The following is a 16,271-nucleotide window of genomic DNA, read 5'->3' on the forward strand; positions in this document are numbered from 1 at the left end:
ATGCATTTCATGTCTTTCCTACACGTTATCTGCCTGTGCACAGTAACCTGAGCACTAAGGATGCCATTTCCCTCTTCTAGGTAATCTTCCTCACTGTTTTTCCACACAGTCAACATCTTCAAGTTAATCACAGAAGCCGTTCCTGTTTAACGCATGAGAAATACGCAATGTGCAATTTTTCAGTTCATAAAATGAAATAGTAATAGTTACAGATGGCACAGCAGAACATCCAGTTATCAGAAGTATAGGAGCTCCCCGTACTCCAACAACTGAATCACAAGCAAGTAACATAGGGTCCAGCAGAAATCAAGATGGATCATACTTCTTTTCCTGACCTTATCAATACTGAACACATTTTTTCAAAACTAACCTACATGGGCAGATATCCATTTGTTCCTCTCACCAGAAACAGAATACTAAGAGAAATGAAACTGCAGTAAGAAACATAAATCTAAACATACTTGATATATTTGTTACTGATATGTGAGGCACACCAAGATCATAAGCAGCTACATCTCCCCAGATACAAAACACTACCTTCTCTCTTGGTGTTTCTGACTCTTTTGTGACAGATCCTCTCTCTAGCTAGGATCACAAATTCAGATGTCAAGGTTCTGCCCACCATTACCTTCTTAGTAATTCAACATATGATGCTGGCCTCAGATTTTTCTTTTTGCTGCTGCTTTGAGCTTATACTAGCATTCTGGGTAGGGGTTTTGTGGGTTTTTTTAATTGAAGGGTTTTTTTGGGGGGAGGGGGGTGTTAAAGCTAAAGTCAGTGTCAGGCAGTACTACAAGTAACATGCTTTGATACAGTAACATTGGCATACAAAACCTCATTTTCAGCATTGAAGAGATTTCCTCATTACACATACAGTAACTCCCATTGTGAGACAAATAAGCTACTATAAAACCATAGTGAGTCTCAGACAGAATTCAGCAGTTACTCTTCTGTAAAAATCCCCTTTCAACACTTGAAGGCTGGAAAGAAAGTTGTGTTCCATGAAATCTGGCATTGTATCAACACATCTCCATGGAGCTGGCAGGATAGAAGTGCTCCAGAAACCAGCTTCAAGGAAAAAAAGGCGTTCTTACCACATACAAATAATCGCTAAAAAGAGGCTTAAGCAACTTTTTCTCCTAGCTAAAAATCATTGAATCACAGCTAAGATTACTGGGGATGCAGAGGTTATCAGTGATAACACTAAATGTTTTTAATCTGCTTTATTCCTGTATTTCAAATCAGTGCATTAAAATACCCCTTGTGGAACCTTTTGTCTGTCTTTTTTCAAGACATATATGTCTTAGCTTTTTTAAGGGTCTGTGAAATTTCAGAACCTAACAATGAGTATTTGAAAGCATCACACTGATTTACACCTATGTCTGTAATTCTCCTTTTTTAGTCAATGTCAAGTGTGGGTGAATGTTAAGTGTGAGCTGGGATGAAAATCGTCTTACATAGTATAATAAAAGCACAAACCATCAAAATACATCAACTCCATAATAAAGAATAGCATGATCCATCAGGTTTTTCACCTGTGAGCCTCTGGGGATATTCAAAGACTTCAGAGACTGCATTAGCAAGTTGTGTGGTACAATAGGAGCATAAGCACCTTCAGAGCAGAATAGCTGCTGGTGATGATCCTGAGTCTATTTGCATACACTTTTTTTTGGTAGGGAAACAGGAATATTTGTTCCACATTAGTGCTCTCAGTCTATGGCCTGTTAGATGCTGACACCATCACATCTGCTCCTACAGACAACCTTTTGGTTTTAGACTCGTGAAAGAGTTCATATACTTCACATCTGGGGTATCTGCATCATAAATATAATCCTGGATCCAAACTAAACCTGCAGCATAATACATCCTACAATGTTGTTTCAGCATGCTTTGATTTGCTATATAAAGGCTGAAAAAGAGCAGTTTTATTTTGTTTTAATTTTGTCAGGACAAGACGGCAGAAGAGAGGCAAATACAGGTTAAAAAGAAAAAAAAATCATCTTAATGCTGAAAATATGTGACAGTATTTTTTAATTATGCTTTCCTCCAATACTTACAGATGAAGGCTCCTTAGAAAAGGAGGGAATAAAAAAAACTAAGTACAGGAGTCAGAGCTTCCTTGATCCTCTCACTCCCTATAATGCACTCAGCCACCCAATCCTTGGGGAAGGACCTCATCTTCCTTACTAACTGGCAGTCAAACACACAGCAAAATCCTGGCAATACAGCCAACTAAAACCACTGAAAGAGGAACAGACTGCCTAAACCTAGCAAGGCTGTAACTGCCAAGGAGCATCACAAAGCCTGTTACAGTAAGGTTACCAAACACCTGCATTCCTACAATATCTGTACACCCTGACATTAAATTTACTCTCCAAATGTGAGAAAGGCAAGAAGCAGCACCTCAGTTATACCACTGAGAAGCAAAAAGCCACTCGTGTGCTGGTCACCATCATCAAGGCCTGTAGAAAAATCAGAAATTGGACCTAGATCACATCAGTACTTAGCAACAAATGTTTCAACCACAAAATGAGTTATGTTTCCTTCTCAGAAGCAAAACCCAGTCATTGCCTTAAGATCTGCTCCACTTAAGGTTGTGCTTTTTAAGACAGCTGTAAGCCAACCACTCCTTGTTTTAATTAAATGGATTCTTTCTCCTATTCCTGTTTCAACATTTGTGCTATTATAGCTGCTGCTCCTGGCTGAGCTGCTTCTCATGCTGGAATCAGATTGGAAGTCAGCAAAAATCTAATCCAGGGGAAAGAAGTCAAAGCAGTTTACGGCATTACTACCCCTGTATCTGAGAGCATGGAAGTGATAGTGAGAGCATTCAATCTGCTTCAGGACAAAAGAAAAAATACCCAACAAACAAAGCAATTCAAGCCAAACTCCCATTTCATACCCAGTTACAGTGTTCAGTTGTGTAGGTGAACAGCAAGCTAAGCACAAGTGACCAGGTAACAAGACCTGAAAGACTAGCAACTGCTTCCTGCAAGAAATGGCACCAACATTGTAATATTAAAAGAATTTTAGTCGAGTCATAGAATACGCTGAGTTGGAAGGGACCCATGAGGATAGTCCGGTCCAGCTCCTGACCATACAGGGCAACCCAAAAGTTAATCTGGGTACTTAAGAATGTTGCCCAAATGCTTCTTGAACTCTGACAGGTTTGGGGTCATGACCACTTCCCTGCGGAGCCTGCTCCAGTGCTTGACCACCACTCTCAGTGAACAACCTCTCCCTAACATCCAATCTAAACTTCCCTGATGCAGCTTTACGTCATTCCCTTGTGTCTTGTCACTGGACACCTGGACACAGGCTGGAGCAGCATCTCCCTTTCCACCCGCCTCACATGGAATTTGTAGACAGCAGTAAGGTACCCTCTTCCCCAAGCTTACACACAGTGTCTTCAGATGCTCCTCATAAGTCATTCTCTCTAGTCCCAGTCCATCTTATTGGTAGGAACAGAAATCAATGACAATAAAGAGCTCAGAGCTCTTGCAATTTTCAGCCACTTTCTGCTGCTATATTTCCCAAAATCACGTAGGCATCCCAGCAAACTCTGAGTAGGTCAACAAAGACTTTACTGAATAGAAGAAAACAGACATCCCATGTGTGCATTACAAATTCTGCTTATCTTTTTAGCCACATAAGTAGTTTATGTCTGTATCCTTTCCATCTCTTTCTGAAAACCATGCTTTTAGTGAATGCTAACCTGGTATACATCGATTTCTGTGGTTTGTTTACAAAAAGAAACAAGCAGCATATACTCATAAATACTTAAGACCAAATTTCCTTTCAAAGAATGAAATATTAAATATGTACTTTTTGTAATAAGTATACAGTACTCTGAAACAGGAGCATGGATAGCAGCTCAAGACAAAAATTGGTATCGTATCCTCTTCTCAGGAACAAGAAGTCACTTATCTGATGAAAGGTACCATCACATCTCAAGAAAAGTAGCTGCCCTTAGCTCCTGGTAAATTGTGAAGGTCCCTTTTTTCTTTTCCAAGAGACTAAGAAAGAATCAAGGATAAACCATTAAAAAAAATTAAGGAACCATTCTCTCTATGTTTTCGATCTAAAATCCAAATTTAATCCAAATTGATCTTGTAATTCATAGAGAACAGAACATTTCTTTACCTGTTTACCATTAATCACCAGCCATAAAATGTATACAAGTAGATTGCATGTTGAACTGATCACATTCATATTTCCCAACTGCATCTATCAGTATTCAGCCAAACACCTCACGCCACTCAGTTTTATACTGGTGAGAAGATGCCCTGCCCACATTTTAGAGCCACAGTCCAACCTTCTCCTCCTTTATAGCAGCCCTACTGACAGTGCTTTATCTCCTCCTTCACTACCATTGCTTCGTGCATACTCTCCACTCCAGTTGCCAACACAGCAACCAAGACTTGTGTCCTTCACATGCCCTACACCTGCTTTCCTCTACTAACTTGGCTCTGCTCTCCACACCTCACTTCTGCAATGTCACATCTCACTATTACTTTGGAAGCTGCCAGCTGGTCCAACAAGAGTTGAGGCATTGGTAACTAAGAAGAGAGATATAAACTAATCCTTCTGACTACGCTTTCACCCCTGCAGTTTTACAATCCAGTGTCTGCCAACAAGCCCTATTTGGTACAAAACATTTCTCTTTTTTTTATTATTAAAACTGTTTACTATTCAGAGACAGATTTTAAAGACTGTTTCTCTCAGAAGAAAGAGTCCTGTAACTAAAAGAATGCTGACAGGCTACACCAGACAGCTATCTGCAAAGACTCAGTGCTCTATTTTTTAAGTATAAGGATCCATTAATGCCTATTTTAAATTGTTTTAATGCATAACTTAGGCTACTTTGTAGCTGCAACCAGATAATTTAAGGGCAGTCTGTTTTATCTTGAAGGCTCTTCTCAGCAGTGCCAAGCAATGGGACAAGAGGCAACGGGCAGAAACCAATGCACAGGAAGTTCCAGCTGAACATGAGGAAGAACTTCTTCACTGTGCAGTGACCACACACTGGAACAGACTGCCCAGAGAGGTTGTGGAGTCTCCCCCACTGGAGACATTCAAGCACTATCTACACACAATCCTGTGCCATGTGCTCCAGGATGGCCCTGCTTGAGCAGGGAGGTTGGACCAGATGCCCCTCTGTGGTCCTTTCCAACCTTATCCATTCTGTGAAATACACACACTGCACATAAAAAATGAGGAAGCTTTAAAAGTTAATGCTTTATTTACAAGCAAAAGTATAAGACCACAATGAGTCTTGATGAAGCAGATTTTAATTTTATTCCTGAATTTAAAAAAGAAAGGGCAGCCATCTAGATCCTGATGATCACTGCAGTCTCTCGTAAACTTAAAGAAAGCAGCTTCAAATCAATTAGGGCACCTATTCCTCAAGAAAGAAAACCCCAGCTGATTATTTCCCCCCCTCCAGTTCCACAAGGGTTAGTACTGAACTTTGCCATGAGTTTGCTTCAAAACATTTTGCATACTGGACCAAAACACTTTCGATATTACCTATCATTAACTTGCTTTGAACAAAAAGACTTCTAGATGTCCATTCTTAACACTGGTAAGTAGATTTTGGACCTAAAACATGTAGAAGTGAAAATGGGGCGGGCAGGGGGGGGACCAGAGTTAAATCCTGGAATGGTAATGTTCAGGATGCTTTTGTTTTTCTTTAAAACATACAACAGAAACGAAGAAAGATGCAGAATTCTGAAGTGAACCTAATCTAAGATTGCCTCCCTCACAGCAGTGCTGCTGCTGTTACACCAGTGATAAAATCTTCTCCTGTGAAATGCAACTATTAGTTTAAAACCCATTGAGCTGATGAGATCCCACAATCCAAGAGGAATAGATCTCTTAACTACAGCTGTGGCCAGCTGGCTGCTAAACAGAAAAGGGACTGCCACTGCCATCTCTGTGATGGGGCTCCAGTGGGCAATGCTATGGTTGTTGGCATTCCTCCTGAGGTTGAGAATCACATCAAACCAAGCAAAACCTGTTGTGACTGGAGACCAGGTTTTTTATGGACTGACAGGGTAACTGTAGGCACAAACACATTGACTCCAATTCTCAAAGACTGTAATTTAAAGTTATCTGTGATTAGATGGATCTTCCATACACCCCACCAAATTATGTAACAAACCTATCAATACTTACATTGCTCTTAACTACACTTTAAAATAATCAATGTAATCTACATAGACTACAAGCACATATGGAAAAAAATCAAGCCATTAGAGACTAATCTACACACAGTTCAAAAAGTAATTTAACTACATCAGTTAAATTTAGAAACTGATTTATTTAATCACTGCACAGACAACCAAGATTTAAACCTCATCTTCAAGCAGAGCCCTGTGCACTAGCTGCATAATTCAGAGGGAAGTTATTATGATGCCAATCACAGAAGAGTTCAGAGAAGAGGCCAATGACTGCATTTATTTGCAGAAATGAAAATTTCCCAGTCTCAGACAGTGATAACAAAGAATATATCTATATGTGATGAGCATGCTAAGGCTCTCACAGTGCAGACACCAGTTTTAATACACAAAGAGAAGAAATTTGTTTACATGAAACCCATTTTGCCAGGCTGCAATTGAATTCAACACCATGCAGTCAAGTCCAAAATGTAGATAAGTGCATACTGAAGAGTTTAACCCCAGACAGGCAAGAGTTAAGCCCAAATAGTCAGCCTCTCCTGACATCAAAAACAGACAGAAAACAAGAAAAGCTCCTAGAAAACGCATGTACCTCAAGATTGAAATTTGTGATCACTTCTCTATCCTGTTTTAAGTTAGTCTCTCCCAAAACCAGTTCCACCTCATTTTGGCTTTACTGTTTGAAATGCAAGAATTCTGTAATACTTTTGCCTTTCTCATAGGTCTTTTTCCATCCCCAGGAGACCACTGGGAAAACATTTGTCTTACTACTCCCCCCATTCACTGCTATGCAATTAGTGATCTGCAGCTTCTGGCTGGTCAAGTAGTCCAAAAACCTTCCACCATTCTCCAGAGACTATTTCTCTTCTGCCCAACCTACTTTTCATATTCACTCCGCCACATTCTTAGAGTCTTCCTTCCTTCAGGGAACTATTCTTAATGGTTTATTTTAAATCAAAAATTTAAGTTACTAAATAAATCTATAATTTAGCAGCCATGAAGATTAAAGGATACAGGTCACACAACTGAAGAGCCAGATAGCACAGGCAAAAGTCTTAGCATATAGATTTGATTTAACCCTGACTAAAAGTATCCAAGTTGCTTTCCCAGTAAAAGTATTTCCAAAGACTGCAAGAGTATTCACAGCACACAGCAATCACAAACACACTTTTAACACCTTTTTTCAAAATGTGTAACTGAATATGCAATATTTTATCTGAAAAACTAAGTGTAGAGGTGTATTTCTTAGAACTGCTTGTATGTGATGACAAAAGAATTCTTCTGGTAGTCTACTGAACTGACAGCTGGGGCTAGTAAGCATCAGAGGCTGTTTTCAAGCCCTGAATCTGGTATTTAATTCCCCACTACATGCTAACTTTCTGTGGAAGACACTTTTGTACTGTAGTGTTGTAGGTTTATAACAGAAGTTCAGGAAAGCTAGTGCATGCTACTCACACAGGATGGTATTCTAAGCAATCAGCAACATTTACAAACATTTAATGTAGTATTTTTATCAACCTGACAACTTTTGGGGGCATTTATAATAGCAAAACACAGTAGGAAATCCAGAGAAGCAAGACAAGGCACAACTATAATCCAAGTGACAAACTGAGTGACTTAATTTCAAATGCCTCTACAAATGCAGAACAGGTGAAATAAGCTGTTTAAATTTTTTATTATGACTTTTAAGTGAAATTCTTTGAATAGAAATCTTAAAAGAAAATATATTACATTTCTATAGAAATCAACCATTATTTTAAGTACAAGTTTCTCATTTTATTGATCAGGTAGTTTCCAAATTGTATGTTCAGTTAGAACGTTTGTGATACATGAATGATCAATGTTCAACCAAAAATTAGAACTTGTTTACTAGAATTAGGTTGTTGGGGTTTTCCTTTAATTTAAAGGCTGATTATTTTCAAGTATGTTCAGCACTGTCTTTATACACTCTTCAGTTACATTTAACTCCAGACTAGTTAAACACTAAACACTTTAATTAAACTCTACATGAAAGTTTGGCTTAAACTGCACAAAGAAACAAAATATTTGATAAAACTACACTGAGAACAAACAGCAAATATCTCAAAATAACTTTTAAAGTTTTATGAATAAATATAACCTAGGTTAAAATATTCCAAACCCAAGGTTCTTATTCTTAGTTACTAATTACTAATTATTACTATAATTAGTAATAACTAATTCCTATAGCTTCTCACAAATAAAAGCAACGATGATTCCATGCATCATGAAATGCAACTCAAATATAACAGGGCTGTAACATTCACTGCTTCGTTAAATAATAAGCAATATGCTAAACTACTAATCTAGTAGTGAAGCATATTTTCAATCTTGGATATGCCCATCTGGCTTACCCTTGGGGTTTTTTTGCAGACTACTTACATTCCCTGACACAGTTCCTCCACTTTTGACGTCTAGAGCAAGAGATCTTTTTTCCAAACGATTTCAGTACATAACTATCAGGTTACCTTTCCATTTAATGGGTAATGCAAGAAGGGTAAAGGGGGAAAGAGTGGGGTTTTTTTCACCCTTCTCCTTCAAAGGCTGTTGCCATATCTGTCCCATTCCTCTGTGCTCCATATTTCCTCCTGATTCCTTCACTCCTCAAAATGGTTTTCTATTTGACATTGTGAATGCACACATTTTCCAGAATAATTCTTTTTCCTAACTTAAAGTGCAATCTTTTTCAGAACATGTATGCTGATAAGCATCTTGAGTATCATCAAGTATATACTCAGAACTCAAAATTGAAATAAGCATAAGCAAATTTCAGCTGAGGGGAAAAGTGTGGCAAAGGATCATAGCCAAGGTTATAGACATAGTCAGCTCTAGGACACAGGAGAACAGTACCCTTAACAACAGTCTCCTAAAGCACTGCTGCACACTTTACCGGTTTTCAGAGACCTTGAAGCAAGGCTGGCAGTGATTTCTGCCAAAGGCAGCACTGTGGTGTGCAATACAGGAAGAAAACAGTCTCACCTGCAAGTACCTAATACTACTTTTAACCTCACCCTCTCAGAAGGAAGAACAACAAATCTGCTTTTCAGCTTCTTCCCCTGCTCAAAAGCTTTCTCTTTCCCACTGCAGAAGCCAACAAGCTGCAGCTCCCTGGAAATATACATATACACACACTTATCACTTTTACTTATTGAAACAAAATTGTCTGCACTTTGGCAGTAGACCTTCATTAGCACCGCCCCCCCCCCCCAGGTGTGTCCCACCTCTTATGTCACACGGGGAAGTGCTACTCTTCCAGCAACACAACAGACAGTCCTCATCTAAAAGGCCCCTGGTGCTGAGTGTGGCAGCTGAGAGAGACTGGGGACAGTGGAATATTTCCCCACACAGCTAGTTTAATATCAATAAATATAAATCTTTTATTATCCGTTGCACTTTGAGGCAAACGAACATTCAACCTCAGCAGATTTAGTTTAAATCTCTTAGACAATACATGAACAAAGTACAGATTATACAGGGTAAAAGTAATTAACAGATGCAAATTTATAAATCCAATATCTCATGAACAACCACGAATAAAGTAAATTTATTTTGGTTTTCTACACAATAAGATTAGTATTTAAATGCTACCAGTCTCCTGGGTTAGCAGCGCTTTTGACATTTGTTTCAGGGCCTAATACAGCACACCATAAACCTCCTTCACAAGGCTAACTTATAACCTTCTGGACAAGTTTCCAAAATTCATCACTGGTCTTCAGTTCGAGGGACTTATCACAGTCTTCAAAGCTATTTGTAGTAGATTCACACAAATGCAAAGTAAGTGACAAGGAATGTTCCAGAAGAGCTCTCCTGAACAACCTACCATTTACAAAGGAGTACAGAATATCCGTACTGTTTACACGATTCAGGAGACAGCTGCTCTCCAACTTCCCAGCACACTCAGGTGGCTTTTTCTGCAAACAAAGACAAATTTAGCTTAGTCTTTCAGTAACAGAATAATTAACATTATGCATTAAAAATAGGTTTTGGTTCAGTGATCAGCTGGAAAAAAAAACTTAGTAAAATATACATGAGTAGAATGCAGACAGTTGTAATTGCTTTGTGCTAAATATTTCATGTTACAGCTTAATCTTTTTCAAGGTAACAAAATAGCTTATGTTATTTTATAATCAATTTTTAAATAGAAATATCTGCAGAGAAAGTAACATTTACCCACTTTAAAACTGTGAGGATGGAAAAATCATATAATGACCTACTATAAAACACAATAAAACAGCAGGTTTAAGTCCCTCTGAGATTCTTCACAGCAAATTAAATATTACTAAACACAAACCCACAAAAACAGACTCAAAAAAAGCAATGAGAATCTCTTGCAAAAATTAAGTATTGAGATGTTTCCATGAAAATATTACAGTTCCTAGCATCAAGAGAACATTCTGACTTATAGATTAACATTTAGTCATAACCTTAATTTATAAAAATTTAGTGTTTTTGCAGTTAAGATATAAATGTCCTTTCTGCAAGAACTGTATAAAAATGATCTCTAAAATAGATCACTTGCTTATAGGAGGTTAATACTACTACCAGATTTTTAAAGGGTGCTATTATGCATTGTTTTGCCTAAATATTTTAGGCTATTAAAATTTCCAAGACAAAAAAAACTTCTTGATCTTAAGGACACAATTATAAACCAGGATTTATAAGAAAGACAAAGCATCTAGAAGAGCAAGACACTGTTAAAGTCACCATATGATTTCTCAAAGGCAAGACAGCAGTATCCTGCTTGCTCACTGACACCCCCTGCCTTGCTCACTTTCCTTCATCCTCCCTCAGAATATTAGAACTTTAATGTGCCCAAACCTGGATTCCAGTAAGCACTGGTGCAGTAACTACCTATTCCAAATAAAATATTGCCCTCTAGTTAACTTGCTAGCAAAATCTACCAGTTTGCCAAGGTCTTGGTACTCACTTAAGTGTTTATGCGCTTAGAGAAAAAACTGTTTTGAAGAGACATTACAAAGGCTCACATACATATCACTAATTCATGTTCTCATTTCCAGGACAGGTGTACTACACGGGGGAAGTCCCTTCCAAACACAGCTTCACAATCCCAACTAAATTATGTCAGACAGAATCCTATTAGCTTGAGTTAACATAAGATGGACATGGACCTGCTGAAGAGATTCCAGGAGGGCCCCAATGATTATCAGAGGGGCTAGAGCACCTTGTCCTATGAAAACAGGAGCCTGGAGAAGACTCCAGGGAGACCTTACAGCAACTTCCAGAACCAAGAGGAGACCACCAAGAGAGCTGGAGATGGATTTCTTACAAGGACATGTAATGAAAAGACAAGGGCAACTGGCTTTAAACTGAAAGAGGGTAAGTTTAGGTTATATATTGGAAAGAAATTCTTCACTGTGAGAGTGGTGAGACACTGGAACAGGTTGCCCAGAGAAGTTCTGGAAGTCTTCGAGGCCAGGTTGGATGGGGCTTTGAGCAGCCTGGTCTAGTGGAAGGTGTTCTGCCCATGGCAATGGCATTGGAACTAGATGTTCTTCAAGATTCCTTCCAAGCCAGGCTATTCTGTGATTCTGTCAGTGACTTCAACCAGCAGTGAATTAAGTATGCTTGTGGTTCAGAAAACAGTAAATCTGCTTTAGAGCAAATAGCACTACATTAAAAACACTACAGAAACGACACCATAGAGCACTTGTAGTACAAGGTGACTGGAACTTCATCTAGATCTTAAACTCTCTAGTACTATCAGGGTGGTTGAGAATGTATTGACACATTACATTATCCTCAGCAGCAAAGGCACCTTATGAAGTTCTCAGTTCCCCACATTAGCTACACATTTTTGTCCACACACTTTACCACTTCCATCATTTACATCTACACATCGTCTGTAGCATTGCACTACATAAACAGGATCCTTGAATCCATCCTGTGATGAAAGAACTCCTCACTCACATCAACGATATATGACCTATACAGGGATGGAAAGAAAGCTGAGAATTACCACACAGTGAGGACAATTCTCAGCTTTCACAGTGAAATCAAAACAAATCAACTTGACATATATTTCAGTATAAATCAAGATGTGGTCAATGTCAAGCAGTTTTAGATCTCTTTTCTGTAATCAGATTTTTTTTTTTTTTTTTTTAAGTAGAACATTGAAAAAGACCCAGGATAAGCCAGAGAAAAAAGTGCTGGACTCTCTGTGTTCCACATTTAAGATACACAGCTATGATGAAAACACATCACAAGATACAGAAAGGAAAATATATTTTGGCACACCACTAACAGTCCAGCAAAACCTATCTACTGCCACAACTGTGAAAACCGACACGTTCCCTTTTGAATGGATTCTTTCCTTCTTTCCCATTAAATCCCCAAGATGGGGGGGAAAAAAACCCCACAACAAAAGCCATTATAAAAGGATAAAAGATTCTTACTCATTATCAAGTACATCACCAACTCCTCTGCCAAGTGCCCCATTTGACGCATTCACTGACTAAGTTACAGAAAGTACTAAACAGTTTCAACAGGATAAGAATTTAGACATGCAGAATGTATAACAATGACTTCTGGCAAGAAATTTATATCCAACTGAATCTTGTTTAAAATCAATGTTTTAAAGCTTTCTAAACAGAACTCCTAGAAAAGAGGGTATTGTAGGCAAGCAATTTGAAGAACAAGCTATATGGCACACAGAGGATTACTTCAGAAATCCACATGAAAACAACCATAAAGGATTTAATGCAAGACATAACTTTTACACAGATCGAGGATTAAAAGTATCCAAATGGCAGGTCATCATGAAAATGGTGAAAAAAGGATTTTTTTTTTTAAGTCTGCTTTCTGGGGTGGGGGGAGGCTTTTTAAAACATGCTTTCATATATAGAGATCCAAAACTTACCACTATAGTTTGAATTCAAGTAACTGCTTTACCAATGGATACACACAAAAAAGGAAGTGGTTTAAAACCTCAATACTGGTTTGCCTTGTTAAATTCATGCATGTATTCAATCTTAAAAGCATGAAACTCAATCTTGGAAGCTAGTGTAACTCTGCAACACACATTTGGAAAATCCAGACAGATTCTGAAATCTTCAAAGAGTAGAACCACACATCAATTAATAATTAGGTCCCCCTCGATCTTAAGCAGTTCTACAGCGGGATGGGGGCTTTTCTGTAAAAGAGCCATACAATCAATTTCTTAAAACTAAGGGGCCTCTCAGTAGCACACCCTAAGGAGCTTTCATGAGGTTGATCGAGACAACTCAAAAGTTTCTTATCTCTAAACTAGACTTGTTCCATATCCCAGTCTTAAATTTGGGCACAGAACAGGAACAGCATAAAGACACGCAGTTCATGTTTTCCAGGTGGTCTTTAATTAAAGATTCTCTTGCTGTTGTCTAGTCTGAACGCTGAGTCTCCACGGCATCCAGAAATGCAGAATTAGTTGGGATAAACACTGTACTTGGAGTGCAGAGAGCAATCTGCCCTTTGACAAGCCCTCAAGGGACAATTTCCCACTCTGCATGTCCTTGAGAACCACTCTGACAGCCAGACTTAGTCACAACACCCAGTGTGTCCTTTGCCACAAATTCCTTCCAAGGAACGAACAAGTTCAAGCTCTTGAAGTTTTTCTTCAGAGCATAGGCAGATAAATTAAAAATACCGAACCTGTGTGGAGTACCTGGTGTCTCTTTTATTCCTTCTCACTCACTGGATTATGGTACAAATATTCACTACTTGACTGAGTATAGCAGTCCTTCAGTACTGGACAGAGGAAACCCATCTAAACAGGAGGCTTGCAAAATCCTAAACATCCTGTGGAATTTAACTGAGGTTAAACACTTGATCATCAGAGATTCTGCAATCTACAAAAGCCAGCCCATCGAGCCTATGGGCCAGCCAGTAACAGCAGTGATTTGTCAGACATTCTGCGCTGGTAAGAAGCACGACCATCCCTACATCTATCACCTGTTTGGTGTCTCAACAAGCAGAGGCTTGCCCAGGACTACACTCTCTCCTTAACGGTCAGCACTGACTCTAGTGCAAATGAAGCCAAACAAAGATTATACAACAAATTACTAGTACCAACCACAAGAGACAGGAAGTAGCTCTCTTATCTTTGATCCAAAAAGAAAGGGTTCTTCCACCACCAGGAAAGAAAAAAGGCCAATACCTCTGAGAAGGAACAGATTTCAGATGGGATATCAATATCAAAATGTTTTCAAACACTTGAAAAGGTTTGCTGGCAGCATTCACCATCCCTAAATCCTAATATCACAGTACAAGTCTTCTGTACTATCAGCCTGCTCCTTCTCCCAATACAGCCCTGCACTCCTCTCCAGAAGTACAGCGTACACATCTTTACAGAATAGCAGAGAGCTCCCTCCTAGCTCCACTCCCAGCCTGTAGAGATGTCTCCCTAATGCTTCACGAAAGGAATGCTGATGGCTTTACTCAAGTGCATCCCCACTCTCACACAACACTAAAAATGAGTCATTCTCAGCAGACAGCATCTCTAACTTCAGTTGTTACCTGCCCAGCATTACATAGCACAGTTTTTAAATTACTAATATTTAAGAAAATGTTTATTAAAATTAAAAGGTCCCTTAAAATCTACTTTCTGGACCATTCAGCCTCACTTCTTGTTGTTAGCAGACACTGCTAAAAAGCATGAACATCTAGACAGATGCTTTGTGTAAGTACTCCAGACAGAAAACCTGTGGGTTCATTAAGGGCATTAGTCCAAGGCTAGGTGATGGGACTTTCAAGTTATATGCTTAATTAAAACACCTAAATTTGGTGACAAAATCAATACAAAAATATTGTCAGATAATTAACAGCCAACATTCAAAGCAAATATCAGATTTCACGTTGTGCTGGACAAAACTTAAGATAATTCTTTACTCACACTTCTCCAGAAATAGCAGAGGGCCATGCAGTTTGTACCCTACAGTTTTGTAACATTAGAGAGAAGTGGCAGAGGAAGGGAGGCGTGAATCAGCACAGGCCACAGAGCCCCACTGAAAAGCATTAGCCAAAAATACCATATATACACACACACATAAACCACTAAAATGAGACACCTCAAGATTGATAAATGAAATCTAGTAGGCTCCAGAACGTCCAGGAAAAAAAGGGAAATTAAACAGAACTGATGGGATTTTTAAAAAGGGGAAAAAATACCACATCTATAAAGAAGTGCAACAGGGAAGAAAGCAGCACCAAGGTCCTACTAAACAACTCAGCACTGCTGGAGCTGACAGCCAACTTCAATTCCGTGGAATCAGAATTATGCAGATGGTCACAGCCTGGATCAAGCAAGCAGCTGCTCTCTCTAGCACACCCCATTCAGGGCCAAGACATATTTTTACATCTGGATCTAGCTGAAAGCAACCACTCACATCACTCCACGGCTAATTCCCCTATAGCTTGGTGGTAAAAGAGAAATGAAAAAACATAAGAGCACTCATTTAATGTTTGGAGAATAGAAGGCACCTCCTTCACCCTAGCAGACAGAAAGGTACTTTGTGGTATAGAGCTGGGTACATAGAAAAAAATTCACCTTCCCTGTTATTATAACCTCCTAAGAGACCACATCCTTTGTTAAAAAACCACAACTGAGATATGAAGCTTGCTTCCATTGGGAACTGCTTTATCATCCCTTAAATGGCTTTTTAAAGTACATAAACAGCAAGAGGTCTAAAAAAAAAAAAAACAAAACATTGGACTTGTGGGAGATGATTAACTGCTAGGGGTGAATTAAAAACAGTGGTATAGAGTGCTTTTTTCATAGAATTACAGAATGGCTTAGGTTGGAAATGATTTTAATGACCATTTTGTTCCAACCCCCTTGCCATGGGCAGAGACACCTTCCACTAGACCAGGTTGCTCAGAGCCTCATCCAACCTGGCCTTGAACACTTCCAGGGATGGGGAGTCCACAATACCACTGTTCCAGTGGCTCAACACCCTCTGAGTAAAGAATTCCTTCGTATCTACCCTCTTCCAGTATAAAGCCATTACCTCTTGTCCTGACACAAAAAGCATTCTCTTCCCAGGCTGAACAGCCCCAGCTCTCTGAGCCTTCCTTTACAGG

The 16,271-nt window shown here is 39.0% G+C and overlaps 1 protein-coding gene across 4 annotated transcripts in view; it reads right to left on the bottom strand.

The window, feature by feature from the left end:
* WASF3 (WASP family member 3) overlaps positions 1-16,271 on the bottom strand; it is a 65,763-nt gene that overhangs the window by 36,464 nt on the left and 13,028 nt on the right. For 3 of the 4 annotated variants that reach the window (XM_042014205.1, XM_042014207.1, XM_042014204.1), the window contains one exon: positions 10,018-10,108. The gene's annotated coding sequence lies outside the window, so the exon portion shown is untranslated. Of the gene's footprint in view, positions 1-9,208; positions 9,306-10,017; positions 10,109-16,271 lie in introns of all 4 variants that reach the window. The other variant, XM_042014206.1, reaches the window with a different exon arrangement.

Source organism: Corvus kubaryi, unplaced genomic scaffold, assembly GCF_017639235.1.
Source record: "Corvus kubaryi isolate FWS band 111438036 unplaced genomic scaffold, C.kubaryi_AGA036_p1.0 split1-65, whole genome shotgun sequence".
NCBI classification, from domain to species: Eukaryota; Metazoa; Chordata; class Aves; order Passeriformes; family Corvidae; genus Corvus; species Corvus kubaryi.